Source organism: Tenrec ecaudatus, chromosome 1 (assembly GCF_050624435.1).
Source record: "Tenrec ecaudatus isolate mTenEca1 chromosome 1, mTenEca1.hap1, whole genome shotgun sequence".
Taxonomy (NCBI): domain Eukaryota; kingdom Metazoa; phylum Chordata; class Mammalia; order Afrosoricida; family Tenrecidae; genus Tenrec; species Tenrec ecaudatus.
Genome location: NC_134530.1, coordinates 170724664 through 170742307, shown reverse-complemented (window position 1 = coordinate 170742307; position 17644 = coordinate 170724664).

Genomic DNA, 17644 nt, shown 5'->3' with positions numbered 1-17644 from the left:
ATCATGTAAGATCAATTTTTCAATTACCGACTCTTCCTTTTGATTTCCAGCTCTCACAACATTCCAATCATGTAATTATCAATGTATTTTTTAAGGTGTAATACCCTTCATTATTTAAAAAGTGTAATAATCTTTTACGTACCATAGAATTCATTATGTTATATCAATGTATCTTGATTGCATGTTTGATCAGTTTTTAGATCATTGGTAGACATGTATAAAGGTTGTATTAATTGGATTTCTTGGTAGGTATAGAGAGATTATCCTATCACAGACAGCATTGTACTCCAATCCTTGTGGAGCCTCTGCAATTGGATTCTTGACTTTCACAATTACCATCCAAAACTCAAAACTCACTGCCCTGGAGCCAAGTCTGTCTGATTTGTAGTGACCCTATAGGACAGGGCAGAACTTCCCTCGGGAGCTTCCAAACTCTTTAAGGGAATGGAACGCTCTGTCTTTCTCTTGCAAAGAGGCAGGTGGTTTCGAACTGCTGACCTTGGAGTTAGCCCATCATGTAAACATTATGCCACCAAAGTTCCTCATAGTCATCGATAGCCTTCTTCAAACCTATTGCTCATACAAATATTATGAAAAAATTAGATAGAAAATGGATCATTTTAGTTGGAAGGGTCAAGAGCCCCTTCTCTGAGGAAAAAACATTTGAGAGTGTAAGTGTGGAGAGCTAGTCTAGGAAAGAGCTAAATGAACAGTCCACGGAGAGATCAAGGGCAAAACCTGGGGCAGGAGACTTCGTTTGTTGGAGTAACATCTAAGACCAGAGAAGCCACAACGAGCAGAGCTAAAATTTGGAATCAGCTCTGGGTCACTTAGGGCCTTGGAGACTGTTGCGATCCTTTCCGTTTTTATTATGTGATGGGAAGGTAGTGGAGGTTTGAGCAGAGAAATGCAATGACATTTTAAAATGTCTCTCTGATCTCCCAGTGTTAAACTGTAGTAGGGCTCAAATGGAAGTAGACAAACCAGTTCGGTGGCTATTAGTAGAGACAGTCCCCTGGTGTCTAGGGGTCACTTGCCCTTTAAAGTTATGTAAATTTGCCCTTACTTTGAACCAATTCAACCTACTTAATTTTTTTTTAAGTTTTATTAGTCTTTCATCCACAGGTCATACAATTTAATAATTCAATCATGTCAAGAAGAGTTATATTTGTCACCATATTCAATTCTAGAACATTTTCTCTTCCTTACAGTCATTGTTATTCATGTATTTTTTCTAATTGTGGCAAAAATACACACACCAGAACCTTCTCCAATTCCACAACTTCTACTTGTATAACTCAGTGTTATTGATTATACTCTTTGTGTTGTACAAACATTATTGATATCCTTTCCCAGGTTACCCTGTTCTACCACCATTGACATAAACTCAATGCTCCCTACAAAACAACACTTTCCCCTTCACCTATGGTAATTTGTCAAGTTTGGTTTTCTTGATATAGTATTAACATATCATACACATCCATGGTTGAATCGCTTTTAAAATAAGTTGTATATACATAATCAGAATCAGATCTAGTGCTCCCTCCCCCCTCCTGCATTCATTGTTTGTTCCCCAAATCCCCTCACCCTATCTCCCACATCACCACCCAACCCTGATAACCATTGCATCAGTTACTGTCTCTATGCATCACTCCTTCTGTGCTTCACAAACTGGGAAACCCAACAGAAACAATAAAAAACAAAAGAGCAAGCATAAAATAGTAATTGTAAAGCTAAAAATACAAATAATGAGTAAGAAAGAAAAGACTACCATCAATATTTAAACAATGAGGGAAGAAATTTTGTCATGGAATAAGCAAGAAATACTGGAGCCTAGAACAAATCCAGTTTGGGTCATGAGGGTCAACTGACTAAGTATGAATTGATCAACTGATCAAGTATCAAGTTTGATGCAGTATAATCAAGTTTACAATGACCTCTTTCTGATAGTAAAGCTTTTCAAGTCACCTGCCTGTGGCTAAAGGGGTCTGCCAGAGGCTTCATCTGACTAGCTACTGTGCAGATGGGTTTGGGGCTCCCACTGACCTCCATCGCCTTCTCCAAATTGGGTGTTCACAATTTAAACTTTGATGCTTTTCCCTTCATCATTTTGGGATAGCTTTATTGTCATCTTTGGATCACACAAGCTGGTGTGCTTCTTCCATGTGGACTTAGTTGACGCCTCACTTAGATGGCTACTTTTTTTAATACAAGCCTTTAAGACCCTAGACTCTATTCCGATTGATAGCTGGGCACCATCTGCTTTCTTCCCTGCACTTTGCTGTAGCACCTGTTTTCAGTGATCATGTCATGAGGGTGAGTATCAAGCAAGGCTATGTTATCAGAACTAATTGTTCTCGGATTGGGGATAGAGTTAAGTGGGAGCCCAGAATCCATCTGCTTGTCCGTGGGTTATTTAGGACTCTGGTTTACTTTGGCAGGCCTGTATGCTGATGATAGGATATCCCTCTCCGTGGCTCCTTTGCAATGTTCTCTGCAGAGTCCCTCCCGTGTGTGCTACTCTGTCACCACCTCCTAATTCCTCAACGTACTTACAAATTCTTCATCACAATCCCCTTCACTTTCTGCATGTCTCATTACTTACTCATCCCTACTTATGGTGATTCCTCCCCACCCCCCTTAGAACAAAGAATTGCCCCTAGGGTCTCTGAGAATGTAAATCTTTATGGAAGTCATGGTTTAGGGTACAAAAGAGACCCTGATCTCAAATATAATTTAAAGAGAACATTTAAAATGGACAAAGACACAAACACATCATCCAGATGAAGGAGGCCGTTCACACAAGGTCACAATGGCGTCAGGGAATTCAGTCAGGAAATGAGTTAAATAAGGCATGGAACAAAAGAAGCTTGCACAAATGTATGACTAGTGGGAGATCAATACAGCACAGTTACAGAAGCAGAAACAGAACCATGATTGGGGTGTGTACATCGTTAAGAGCATAAAAAATTGGGCCTTCCAACCAAGGCCATCAGGACATGACTGATAAGGCCTGACTTAGGACTATGAGACCCCCAGGATTGTCCAGTAAGGCCTGCCCTTCCCTGGGCTGGCTGAAGAGTAATCCACTCTGCCTGAGGACAAGATTACCTCCATCCTTGGTTAATAATCAGAGGAATTTGATGGAGGCTGAATTGATGTGGGCTCTCTGCAAATGGGTTTTGGTTTGGGTTTTCGCTGTGTTCCATAGCCTGCAAGCTAAGTGCGCAGAATTTAAACTCTAATCTGGTAGAGAGCCTCAACTTTCTCCCTTGGGGTGGCGGGTGGTTTCAAACGGCTAATCTTGACAATGTTTGTGCTATAGCCCCTAATCCAAGTTTACGTGTTGTTAGGGGCCATCATCAGCTCTGACCCATAGCAATCCTACCCACCACAGAACCAAACGGTACCTGGTCCTGCGCCATCCTCATAACGGTTCTTGCCCGAGCCCATTGTTGCTGTCGGTTAAAGTGTAGACATCTGCTTTTTCACCCCCTTTGATTGTTCTAGCACCTCCCGGGGGTGGTCCTCCCCGCTTTGGAAATACTTCTAAATCACGGAAAAGGCTTCAAGTCTTTTTAAAGTAAGGATAAATAAGAATCTGTTGTGGTTTACCTACAAATTCAACTTAAAGACACCCTTGGGAATGGATCCTGTTCATAACCCGGGGATTGCCCGTCATAGCAAATGGCTTGGAACCAGGTGGTAGCACTCAAGCAGATGAAAGGGGGTCAGAGTCTGGCCTCCAGACCTCTGGTCAGAAAGTGCCAGCTGACAGAGGACAGTGATCTTGCTGCTAGGGAACCTGTTCAGGCTTCCTTCAGGTGTTAGAATGAAGCACTGTGTAAAGAGTCACCCATCTCCACCCGGCCCCTTGCTGGGAACCTTCACTACACAACCCCTGTTTGGAGAAGGCCCTCTTGAATTTCCCATTTCGCCACACCTCAGGTTTACAAACCTCTTCTTAGTTTCTTCTCTCTGCTTAAAGAAATAGAGTTTATTTATTCCACTGGCAAGATCTACAACCAAACATAACCACTCACAGTTTCATCGTGAACAGCTCAGCAATATGTAACTTGTTATGTACTTTCTGTCATACCATCATTCTATCCTACTCACGTTTCACCACCATTAGTTTTGGCCTCTGACTCTGAAAAGTTCTGTGTTTTACATGAATTGTGAGTTTATATTTTTCATTCTCTTGATAATTTCTTATCAAGAGTGCTATGCGTGATGCAGACTTTCTTTCTTAACTGGGTCAAATTGTTGTTCAGTATTGTGATGGCTCCCTGGGATAGTTTCTGTTCAAGGTTGCAGATTATTTCTGGGCCTGTGATTCGTGGAGTCTCCCAGTCTCAGTGGATACAGTTGGCCTGGTTTCCATGAGTTTCAAGTTTTGTTCCACACGTTGCCTCCTCCTAACCAGGATCCATCTTTTGGGTCCTTGGTGAAAATACTCTGTAACGGTTGTTGGGCACCATCCAAACCTGCAGAATGAACCCTTGTTTAAAATAAGTAAACAGAGGCTATCGGGGAAGCAAGCCTCAGTGGGTTAGAAACCATGAAAAGCAAGAACGCTGGTGAGATTTACTTTTCATGGTGTTCATAATGGGTTGAGAGCAGACTGATAACAATAAGGTCAGCAGTTCAAAACCACTAGCCTCTGTGGGAGACAGATGAGACTTTCTCTCCTTAAAGCTTGATGGCCTCAGAAACCCATAAGTGCAGTCTTGCTCTGTCCCATAGGTCACTCCCAGTCAGAACTGACTGGATGGTAATACGTTTTGGGGGTTGGCGTTCATTCTAATTCAACCCCGGCTGAGAATTTGCCTTTACCCCCTGTTATACTCGAGTGGAACTACACATTGTCTCGGGTTGTGTTTTAGGTTACAAAACAGATGTCAAATCTCAAGTGCAAGTTAAGGAGAACTTTTACTACGTCCTAAAAAGATCATCAGGATGAGGGAGACCATTAGTAGGAGGGCATCATGCATGCAAAGGTTAACAGAGAACGGACAGCTTGAACAGGACACTGGAGTTCAAAAGGAGCTGTCACAGAAGTGATGACTGGCAGCAGATCAGTACACCACAGTTACACCTGGGACTATAGAAACCGAAAGCCGTCCATGATTAGGGTATGCACACTGTCTTAGGTAGAAGAGTTTGCAGGTTGGTCCAGGGCCTTCTGCCCAAAGGCAGGCAGGGCATGACTCTTGACTAAGTGACTCCTGTACCCTCACGTCCATCTAGGAAGCACCCAGCAAGCCCTTGGAGTGGTGGTAGTGCGCTTTCTAATGCACTCTGTCTGCTTGCGGGCAATGAGGGAGGCTTAATCCACACGGGGACTCTGCAAATGGACTGTGGGCTTTCACCGTTACCGGTAGCCTTCTGCAAACCTAGGGCTCAGAATTTTAGCGCTAGAACACGTGGAAATGCGAATGCGCAGCAAATTGAACCAAAACGAACTGGTTTAAATCCTGGTTGAGAATCAGAGAAGAATGGAAGTCGAACTGGTTTGCAACCCTACCCACCCAATGCCAACAGTGGGGAACGCGGCCTTGCCTGCGCCGTCCTCACCCTCATCGCAGTAGCTGGGTAATAACGGTGTTGCAGCCACTGGGTCCATCCACTTCATTGATGGTCTTCCTCTTTGTTGATACCCCTCGACTTTATCAAGCACGAATGATGTCTTTCTCTCCAGGGACTGGTCCCTGCTGATAACATGTTTTGGTATCTTCGCTTCTAAGGAGCACTCTGGCTATCCTGATTCCAAGACAGATCTGTTTGTTCCTCTGGCAGCCCGCGTTCTTTTCGGGGTTCCTCACCAGCGCCGTAGTTCAAGTGCATGGAGTCGTCTTTGGTCTTCCTCATTCAATGTGCTGCTTTCACGTGCCTACGAGGTGAATGAAAATAATAGGGCTTTGTCCCTCAGAGTGAAATCTTTGCTTTTTAAAAACATTTTAAAGATGGCCTTTACAGCAGATTTCCCCAATGAGGAATATATTGTTCAATTTTTTCTCAAACCTTTTATAATTGTTTTCAATAAACGTTAAAATCTGCATTTCTCTTAGATTATAGAATCTCCAAATAAGGTACTTTACTTTCATTTTTACATATAAAATTTGATTCTACTTTTGAATGTGGTGACAGAAAGAACATTTGCTGCAGCAAGCATGGTGACGGGTAGTCCCAGCTACCCACCACCAAACGCGCTTTGGATACACCAGTGCATTTGCACCTGCGTCATCTTCTTCCAGCGTACTCTTAGCCCCTGATGAGGTGGCAGAAATACTAGTGAACACCCTTTCCTGGGGCACAAGGCGCCCACCAGTAGGCTGCGCTGGAGGCTAAGACTCTACTAACTCCTCCTCCTCCTTTTTCTCTCACAGTGATTGAATTAACACTGCAGTCTGAAGGTTCTCTGCCCTGTTCATAGGGGTCCCCCGATTCATAACAGTAGCAAAATGACAGTGATGGAATAGTAACTAAAGTAATGTTATGGTGGGGTCACCACAACATGAGGAACTATATGACAGAGTCGCAGCACGAGGAAGGTTAAGAACCACTGTTCTAGGGGAAAATTATCACAAAGTTATAATAGCGAGGACAACAAAATCTCATTCCTCTTAAGAGGGAGAAAGAAAAAGATGTAAAAACAGACTCTTATGCATCAGTGCTAGCAGTCTGCCTGAATCCAGAAAACAATGCAAAATGGTTTACATGCAAAGCTGGTGGTGGCTTGATTCTTTGATTCAATGAACAATTACTTTTCCAAAGGTCTTTGTTAAAAGCTTTTGAGGTCACACAGTCAAGAGGGATTTTTTTTTTTTTTTTTGGTTGATCCAACAGGCCAGAATGGGGGAGGACAAAGAATCTGGCTCTCCTCAGGAGGATGCCCTTAAAAAATTCAATTTTGCTTATTCTTTGTGTGGGTGACTGCTTCACCAGCCTGTCTTTCCCATGGGCAAACTACTCCCTACCTTTCTGGATCTTCAGGACACTTCTCAGGGTTACTGCCATTCTCTGTCTCCCTGGTAGTTCAGGGGTCAGAAGAGTGTGTGTGTCTCAAGGTAGACTTAGGGCCATTTCAAGGTTTAGCCTGGCACTGAGGCTCCGCCTGCCAGCCGAGTACTTGTCTTTGGTTTGGGGCACTAACACATGTTTGATCTTTCACCGTCGCCCTCCTCCCCCACTAAATCTCTTGCTCATCTAATTCAATCTTGGCATCTGTTCCTTTTTAATTGATGAGCCCTCTGAACTTTGTCCTTGAACAAGTGCTGCTCTTTGGATCTCAGACGGTTGCTTATTCAACAGCACTAGTGTTATGGTTCCCCTGACAGACTTGTCTATCGTTTGGTTGAAAATTGAGTCACAGAATGAGTTCAATTCCATATTTGAAGAGTGACTACAGGTCATACTCTTGGGTGTCCTGGTAGTCTCTAATCAAACAGCAAGCCTGATCTCCTTTATAATTTTGAGTTTCGTTCCATAATTTCTCCCATTCTGCTCAAAGCTTTGTAATATCAGTTTGTTACTGCTAGTAAGAATTTGTACTTTGGAGCAGCTGAGCCAATTCACTAAGTCCAGGTTAGAAAGAAAAAGAGTTTATTTTAGAAGACTTAACAAATAGGGAAACCAAAAGTAGTGCAGGCTATTTTAACATTGTCCCATTTGAAATCAAAATCCATAGAGAATATATACTTTTACTTTTGAATTCATATCCAGGTAGAGTTAGGAGTACAGACATTTTACATTTACTCCAGCTTCAAGGTAAACACAGGAAACAGTTGTTTACTGTAAGCAACGAAACAGAACAGTAAGGTTCTTTAAACCTTAGGCCAGTATGAGAATGTCTCTTTTTAACTAACCACATAGCAGGACTTAGCCTTTTGGTTACTAACAGGCAAATAAGAGAGTCCCAGAGTGATTTGGTCTTCCTGCCCCTCAGCAATGTATGAGTTATAAAAATTCCACAGGAGCTCATGAAGCCCAGTAACATAGGCTACAGTCCTTTTCAGAGCAGCACGTAGTGGTACCTGGGTATTCACTAGTCCTTCTGGTCTCAGGGTGTGGGTACTAATGTTTGCAGGATCTAGAGGGCTCTTTGCATGGTACAGGAGACTGATTGTTTCCATGTGTCTTTTAATTTCATCTCTCTTCTTTTTGGTAGATGGGAGTAAAGGGCCCAGCAGTAACACTGAAGGGTCAGCCATGGCCAACATCTCTAACCCTTTCTCCATCCCCACCTAGGAAAATGTGCCACCTTGCCTTCTGAAGACGTCTCACAGACACCTCCCCCCTCCCCCCACCCCTTCACCGTTCTGGTGGTGCACAGCCAATGGGAGGATGTTCAGGCTCCTTTTAGACATAATTTATTTTCGTCCCCAAAGTTTATTAACACGGGATTCCTTTGTTCACTCTCTCTTTCTTCACCTTCTCCTGTGGCCACATGTCCTTCCCTCTGTCTCTTCCTCTCTCTAGCTCAGTGGCTCTCAACCTTCCTCATGCCGCGACCCTTTCATACAGTTCCTCAGGTTGTGGTGGCCCCCAAACATAACATTATTTTCGCTGCTACTTCATCACTGTCATTTTGCTACTGTTATGAATCAGGCGACCCTGTGAAAGGGTCGTTCGACCCCCATGGGGGTAGAGACCCACAGATTGAGAGCCGCTGTCCTAGCTCTCCCTTTCTTACTTTCCACTAGTCTCTCTTTACTCTGTCTTCCAGTCTCCCCTCAGCCTGCCCGCTTTACTCTCACTCCACTGTGAACACCTGGGCAGGTCCTCAACGCTAGCAGAGCCTATTAATTTACACCCGCCCGGCGGTCCACTTCCTTTTATTCCCGTCTAACAGGCGGAAATGCCACGCAAGTGCTTTCAAGACCCTGGCCCCTACTCACCAAAGTAGCATGTAGAGCATTGTTTGATCAAAGTTGCCAGAATGATGGTGGGGGGGGGGGGGCACTGCAAAAGCAGAGACCTACATTTTATCCTGGATTATGGGCTATAGTATAAAAGGTTTTAATTGCCGGTGTGTGGGCACTGAGTGACTATTTTTTTTCTAAAAAGGGAATTATAGTCCAAATAAGTTTGGAACCCTATGATTGTCGAACATGATCTTTGAGAAGTATGTCATGACAGTGGACCTTGGTCTCCCATAAGATTCTGATCCTGAGACCCTCAGGCCCAGTGGCTCATTCCCAGAAGTTATTTGGCTGTGTCTAAGAAGTTTTCATTCATGATCAGTTTGCAGAAAAGGTAAGTACACATATACAAACATCCTCTATCAAACACATACATGTATTTGATATATGCTCCCATTTTCCTCCCACATTTGTTCAGCCTATATGTCTATCCATGTATCTACTTATAGATCACAGATATTGCAGGACTGAGTATAGAACAGTCTTTGTGTCTGCTGCCTTTAGCTCTTGCCTCATCATGTTCTGCCACCTCTTTTTACTTGTGTGCTGCCTTCCCCTTCACCCAGATGGACACCCGTCAGCCCTCTAGCCACGGACTTTCCCTTCCCCCTCCTGGTAACCATCGAGCAATGATTCTTTTAGTATAAAACCTTTTTCTTGACTGTTGATCATAGTATCTCATTTTTAGCACTGTTGCTTTAGTATTTACTATTTAAAAATGATTTTCTTCTTTTTATTTTGGTCAGGCTTATTAATTTTCCTCGAGGTTACCCCTTAATTTATTCAATCCTTTCCAAGTTTAAAACAACCTGTCCGATCTTGAAATCTATATGACTTCCTCAACATTTAGAAGTTCTGTCACTACACTATTTCCTCTATTTATTCAGTAATTCTTTTGATTACAAATCGATATTTCTGGCTCCCTGTTTTTCAGCTTTGTAAGTTTGTTTTACTTTTGATACTTGCTGTATTAGTCAGAATTGACTCAATGGCAGTGATTTAAAAAATATATATCTGGATTGGCTTCTGGGTAGTAGTGTGTTGTCGATCTCAGCTTGTTGTCTATGGTTGGCTCTTTGTTCAAAGAACTCACGGTATTTGGTATAAGAATGGTCTGGTTTTCACAAATTCCTTTAATTTTATTTTTCTAAAAATGTCCTAATTTTACTGTTGTCCTTAGGGACTGTTTTACTGGGTAATTGATTCTCGGCTGGTGATTTTCTCCTTTCAGGGTTATAGATCGCCTCCTCTGGCCTCTTGTCTGCATGGCTTCTGCTGAGAAATTAGAGCTTCGTTTTAAGAGTCCCCCTTTGTAGGTGACTCTTTTCATTTCCCCAGAGCTATTTTCAGGGGTTTTTGCTTGTCTTTGGTTTTGGAAAGTTTAATTATGATATATCTTGGTGAATTTTTGGGAGGGTCCATCCTTCTTTAATTGTTCACCTTCTTCAATTCACATTTTCTTGTTTCTTATGATGTTAGCTACTTTTTCTTCCAACAACTCAGAGAACTTCCTTTGTGATTTTTGTTGTTTTTTCCTAGTTTGAAATTCTGGTCACTTGTAGGTTATTTTTCTTGATGAGGTCGCACATAATTGCTAGGCTTTACGTTTTTGGCCGTCATTCTCCCCCAGCCGCCCCCCGCAGATTTCCACTGCAAGGTCTGCCATACAGCTCATCGCAGGGCTCCCAAGTGCGCTGTGCCAGGGACTCACTTCTATTCTTCTGTTCCTTTACGGCATCATCTAATTCTGAAGTCGTGGCATTAACCTTCTGCATCTTATTTGCCATTTATGGTGATGTTTCTGATTTTAAATTTATTTTGTTTGTTCATTCTTGCGCTGTTTTCCTAAATTCTTTTGGCTCCCTGCCCCCCATGTTTTTTCTTCTTCTTCTTTTAAATCATTTTCTTGGGGCTTGTACAACTCTTATCACAATCCATACATACATCCATTGTGTGTCAAGCACATTTGTTGCCATCATCATTCTCAAAACATTTACTTTCTACTTGAGCGTTTGGTATCAGCTCCTCATCCCCCCCCTCCCCGCATTCCCCTCCCCCTCCCTCATAAACCTGTGATAATTTATAAATTATTATTATTTTGTCTTGTCTAACCCACTCCCTTCACTCATTTTTCTGTTGTCCCTCACCCAGGGAGGAGGTTATACGTAGATCTTTGTAATCCGTTAACCCTTTCTACCAAACCTTCCCTCCACCCTCCCAGTATCGCTACTCTCACCACTGGTCCTGAAGGGACCATCTGGCCTGGATTCCCTGTGTTTCCAGTTCCTATCTGTACCAGTGTGCATTCTCTGGTCTAGCTGGATTTCTAAGGTAGAATTGGGATCCTGATAATGTCTCCCTGTTTTTTCTTTGATTTTGTCTTCAGTTTTTTTGGTCTCTCTCTATATCCCTTGAAGCAATCTAATCTACATGCCATTCTCTTAAATCCCTTATCGGGTGTTCCAATGCCATTTTATACTCAAAAAGGTTTTTTTGGCTCTGTGTTGTCTCTTCCTGTGAACTGAAACTGTCTGTTGTCTCTGCCATCTCATTGTGATGTTGTATTCGTAGCTAATTGAGGATCTGATGTTGATATGATCTTCGGCGCTCTGGCCTGACTGCTGGTGAGTGTGATAGAGCAAGCATGTGCAGAGTTCTTTGTTGTTCGCGTAGCACAGCTGAGGGTAAGTTTGACTGATGTTGGCTGCTGCCTATCGATGGTAGCACAAGAGTATGTGGGTGTGAAGGAGGCTCTAGAGCACAGTTGCTGTCTTACATCAGCCGGCACAAGGGAAAGAACCGAGAAAGGAACAATACCAAAAAGTTAAATTAAGTAATTAAAAAATAAGCTGGGGAAAGTATGCAAACAACAGCAGGAACAAAACTCACAGTGGAAAAAATGGAAAGGAAGGGAAAAGCAAGGGAAGGGAAAAAAGAAAAGAGAAAAAAGGGAAAGGAAAAAATACAATATGCAAACCCAAGGAAGGGGAGACACAGAATAGTGAAGAAAAAACTGACAAAAGAAAAAAAAAGAGAAAGAACAGTGGAACAGAAGAAAAGAACAAAAGAAAGAAAAGAATAAGAAAATAAAAATTAAAACAAAAACACGGAAAGGAGAGAACTGAAACAGGACAGAACCCCGAGGGGACGAAACTGTGGAGAATAGGGTAACTGGTCTGGGCTGGTGGCACCCTCCACCCACCAAGGGGTCATGGGAGAATGATCTTAGATGGAGTTCCTGCTGGCCTACCTGCTGTCCTGGTTCAGGGACCTGATCTGGGAGTAATTGTATAGGCTCAGCTGGTGGCTGAGGTGCTGAAGGACCTCTTTGGGTCCCAGAGTGCAGCTGAGGGCAAGGGCAGATGATTACAGATGATTATAGAAGGAATTTGTCCCTGCCCATTGTGGATGGTGGCAAACTGCTTGTCTGGCACTGTGCTTTAGGCAGTTCTGATGAGATGGTGCTCCGGACTTCAGGATGAGCAGGGAGTATGCAGAGGTTGAGTGCATGTAACCAGCCTCGGTGTGGGAGAGTGAGGCTGGCCACTTCTTTGGTCATTAAGAGAGCCCGGGGAACAGGAGAGGACCCCACCTTTCTCATCACCCACCATAGGTGTGGGCACTAGTGCTGATCCTGAGCAAGCAGAGCTGCTTATCAGGTCACTGTCATAGTCTAAGGATCCCTGGAGGCCTAGTGGGTAAAGCATGGAGCTGATAACTTCAAGATCAGCAGTTCGAAACCACCAGCTGCTTCAAGGGAGATCCCCCACCCCACCTCACAGGGAAGGTTCTACCTTATCAGAATTGACAAATGCCAGTGAGTTTGTTTTAGGGTTTTTTTCCCCCCCAATCTTGGTCTAACACTGCTGGCAAAAGTCCAATATTGCCATGCTGCATCAGGCCATCCAACAGTTCACCTGCCTCCGTACTCTCTGGCAGGTTTTGTTTACCTTCTTTCTACTCAATGTTCAGTCCACTTCTCTACCTTTCCTCTGAAGCTCAGAGTTCCAAGATTATCATCCATACCTGTTTTACTTGGTGTCTTGTGTCTTTTAAATAGAATGTGTAGGGTGCTTGCCTAGTTCCCTGTCATTTGACTCTTTGGCTGCTGCTCCCTTGGGTGCTGATTATGGACTCAAATAAAATGAATTCTTGACAATTTCACTATTGTCTCAGTTTATCACGATATTGCTTAATGACTTAGTTGTGAGATTTTCCCTTTTTAAAATGAGGTGTAATACCTACTAAAGGCTCTAATCTTTGATTTTTCATCACTAAGTGCTTCAAGTCCTCTTTGCTTTGAACAAGGAGGTTGTGTCATTTGCCTATCACAGGTTGTTAATGAGCTTTCCTCCACTACTGATACCATGTTTTTCTTGTGATAGTCCAGCTTCTTGTAGTATTTGCTCAGCAAATAGACTGAATATGTATGGTGTAAGGAGACAACCTTGATGCACATCTTTCCTGCTTTTTAACCGTGAGGTATTTCCTTGTTCTATTCAAACAACTCCATCTTGGTATATGTATTTGGCATTTTCTGCTTTCAGACAAGACCCATTGACTATCAGCAAAGATATTCCTAGTTCCACATTTTCTCTTGAATCTGGCTTGAATATCGGCAGTTCCTTGTTGATGAACTGCTAAAATTGACTTTGAATTGTCTTCAGCATAATTCTACTTGAAAGTGCTATTACTGATAATGTCTGAATTCCACTGGATCACTTTCTTTGCAATGGCCAGGAACATGGACCACTTCTGGTCTGTTGGCCAAGTAGCTGACTTCCAAAGTTACTTATTTGCTCAATTTCTTGCCTTAGATGAACAAGCACGGCCAGTGTTGCATCCATTTGTTGAATCATCTTAATTGGTATTCTATCAGTTCTTGGAGACTTGTTTTTGGCTATTCAGTGCATCTTGGACTTCTTCCTTCAATACCATCAGTATTATTTATTTATTTTTCATCAGTATTATTTTCAAGCAGTAATATTTTTATTTTACAAAGCAGATGTTTTATTTTTATTTTTCCCACTCCCCACCGCACCCCCGATGTTTTATATTTAAAAATGTATACATATTGCTTCAACTCATATATTGTAGTCTCCTCAATGCGCTATTACATATCCCATTCTTCCGCTTTTTTTTGTTTCCATCCCTCCTGCTTTCCTAACCCTCTGAACTTTGTCCTTGAATAAATGCTGCCCTTTGATCCTAAACAGTTGATTATTCTAAGATGGGAGTGAGTTCAGTTGCAGGTCTGAAGTGTGACTGAGGGTCATTGTCTTGGGGGTGCTACCAGTCCCCATGTGACCTGTAAGCCTGGCCTCCATTATGATTTTTCATTTTGCACCATATTTTCTGCCACTTTACTCAGGACCTTTTCAAAGCAGTTGGTTGTACTACTTAGGCACCAACTAGTTTTTCTAGTCTCAGAATTGTGGAGACAGTTTATGTGGTCCCTTAGTCCATTGGAGTTATTGTTTTCCCGTCTTCTGATTTTCATCTCTCTTCTTCCTCTGGAATGTGAAGAGACCAGTGTTTGCACTTTAGATGGCCACTCATATGCATTGAAGACCCTCGTTGCTACTCACCGAAGTAGGATGTTTACCAACTGACCTTGATGTCCTCGGAGACTATTACCACTGATCACATGCTACTTTCTGAAATGGTTGAATATCGGCCAATTCTTTTTGGTACAGTGACTGTGTATTTGCACCACCTTCTTTGGATTCTGCCTGCATGGTTCAATTTTTTTAAAAAACATTTTATTAGGGGCTCATATAACTCTTATCACAATCCATCCATACACATACATCAATTGTATAAAGCACATCTGTACATTCTTTGCCCCAATCATTCTCAAAGCATTTGCTCTCCACTTAAGCCCTTTGCATCAGGTCCTCTTCCCCCCACCTCTCCCTCCCCGCTCCCGCCTCCCTCATGTGCCCTTGGTAATTTATACATTGTTATTTTGTCATATCTTGCCCTATCTGGAGTCTCCCTTCCCCCCCTTCTCTGCCGTCCATCTCCCAGGGAGGAGGTCACATGTGGATCCTTGTAATCAGTTCTCCCTTTCCAACCCACTCACCCTCCACTCTCCCAGCATCGCCCCTCACACCCTTGGTCCTGAAGGTATCATCCACCCTGGATTCCCTGTGCCTCCAGCCCCCATATGCACCAGTGTACAGCCTCTGCCCTATCCAGTCCTGCAAGGTAGAATTCGGATCATGGTAGTTGTGGGGAGGAAGCATCCAGGATCTGGGGGAAAGCTGTGTTCTTCATCGGCACTACCTTGCACCCTGACTGACCCGTCTCCTCTCCTAAACCCCTCTATGAGGGGATCTCCAGTGGCCGACACTTGGGCCTTGGGTCTCCACTCTGCACTTTCCCCTTCATTCAATGTGGTATGTATATACATACTTATATCTTTTTTTTTTTTGCATGATGCCTTATACATGGTCCCTTGTTCATCTTCAAGCCTTTAAGACCCCAGACACTATCTCATTTGATAGGCGGACACCATCAGCTTTCTTTGCCACATTTGCTTATGCACCCGTTTGTCTTCAGCGATCCTATCATGGAGGTGTGCAGCCAATGATATGATTTTTTGTTCTTTGATGCCTGATAACTGATCCCTTCAGGACCACTCGATCACACAGGCTGGTGTGTTCTTCCATGTGGGCTTTGTTGCTTCTGAGCTAGATGGCTGCTTGTTTATCTTCAAGCCTTTAAGACCCCAGTCACTATCTCTTTTGATAGCCGGGCACCATCAGCTTTCTTCACCACATTTACTTGTTCACCCACTTTGGCTTCAGCAGTTGTGTCAGGAGAGAGAGCATCATAGAGTTCCAATTAAATAAAAGAAAGTATTCATGCATTGAGGGAGAGTTTGAGTAGAGGCCCAAGGTCCTTCCGGCACCTTAATACTTAACCTATAAATATAGACACATAGATCTATTTCGCCATCCTCATATATATATTTGCATGTACATGTCTTTGTCTAGACCTCTGTAAATGCCCTTTGACTCCTAGCTCTTTCCTCCATCTCCCTTGACTTTCCTCTTGCCCCACTACCATGCTCCGTCCCCACCTGGGCTACAGCTATACCTCTTCTCTAAGCAACCTTACCCTTGATCATTCCCCACCAGGCCTGTCACTCCCACCTCTCTACCATTTTGGGTCCTATGTTGTTCCCTTGTCCCTGTGTTTGTTGACACCACTTCCTTACCCCCTTACCCCACCCCCAAATTCCCCCCCCAACTGTCGGTCCCATTGTTTTTCCTCCCGATAGTTCATCCAGCCTGTCCTATTCAGACAGACCTGTGGAGACACTAACATGCACGAAAACAAGACAGAGGAAAACAAAGCAACAGTATACAACCAGACAACAAAGCAACAAAAACAAACCACTGACAAAGAACAAAACACTTCACAAAAGAAAAGCTTGTAGTTAGTTCAAGGATCGTTTGTTGGCCCTTAGGTGTGTTTTCCAGTCCAGTCTGTTGGGGCACCACGCCCTGGCCCCAAAGTCCACTTTCAGCATTCCCTGGGGACCTTGCCACTCCATTCCCTTGCTGTTCCGCTGTACTCCCCAGAGCTTTGCCTCGGTGTGGTGGGATCAGGTCAGGTGCAATTCCCACACTGTGTCTCCAGTGCTGTCTGTCCCCTGTATCGCCCTTAGTCACTGAGGGGCATCATGTCTCATAGTGGGGCCAGCCATGTTGTTCTCTCTGTGGACTGGCTGCTCTACTCACGAGCATGATCCTCACGGCCTGGTGGCCAGGATGTGCTCCACTCTCTCCTCCTGCCCCTTCATCTGCTCCCGTGTGCTCTGATCAGATATGTCCATCTCCTGGAGTTGCAGAGTCAATGTCGTCCATTGGAACAAATTCTTTTCGGGCGAGGGGCAGGAATCCACTTAATTTATGGTATGGCTCAGTATTTTATGCATAGAATCATCCAGTAGTTTGACTTGAGGCTTGAAGATTCTCTTCAGTGCTTTCAGCTTGAGAAAGACCAGCTGTATTCTTCCCTTTTGGTGGTTAATTCCAGGTTTTTGTACATTTCATTATAATATTTTGTCTTGAGCCACCTTTTGCAATTTTGCTACTTTCATTTTATTTCTTCCTTTTGTTTTAGCTACTTTACATTCAAAAGCAAGTTTCAGAGTCTCTTCTGATACCCTTTTTTGTCTTTTTTTCCCCTTTGATTTTCAATGACCCTTTGCTTTTTTCATGTATGATATTCTTGTTGTCATCCCAGAAGTTGTCTGACCTTTGGACATTAATGGTCAATTGTTAAAGCTATGCTCGATATGGTCTCTAAATTCAGGTGGGATTACACATATAATTTATTTTAAAAAGTTTTGACATATATTTTGCATATTGTACAACTGAAATGGTCACGATCATATGAAGAAGACCGCACAATCATCACCACAATCAATTTCAGAAGGGGTGTACTATATTTTAATGCAAATCACATATACTTTATATGTTTGTTTGCCAAGTGCTCCCTCTGTGAGATTTTTGTAAATGTGCTATGCTTTTTTCATGGCAATGTTTTTTTTAAAACTGGCATAATTGTGCCATGATATTACTACTTGGGGGAAGAGTGGTTAGTACACAAATAAAGCCAAACAAAAAAAAAACGAACTCACTGCCATTGAGTCAGTGCTGAGTCATAACTAACCCCTTTGGGTTTCTGAGACTGTTTACATGAGC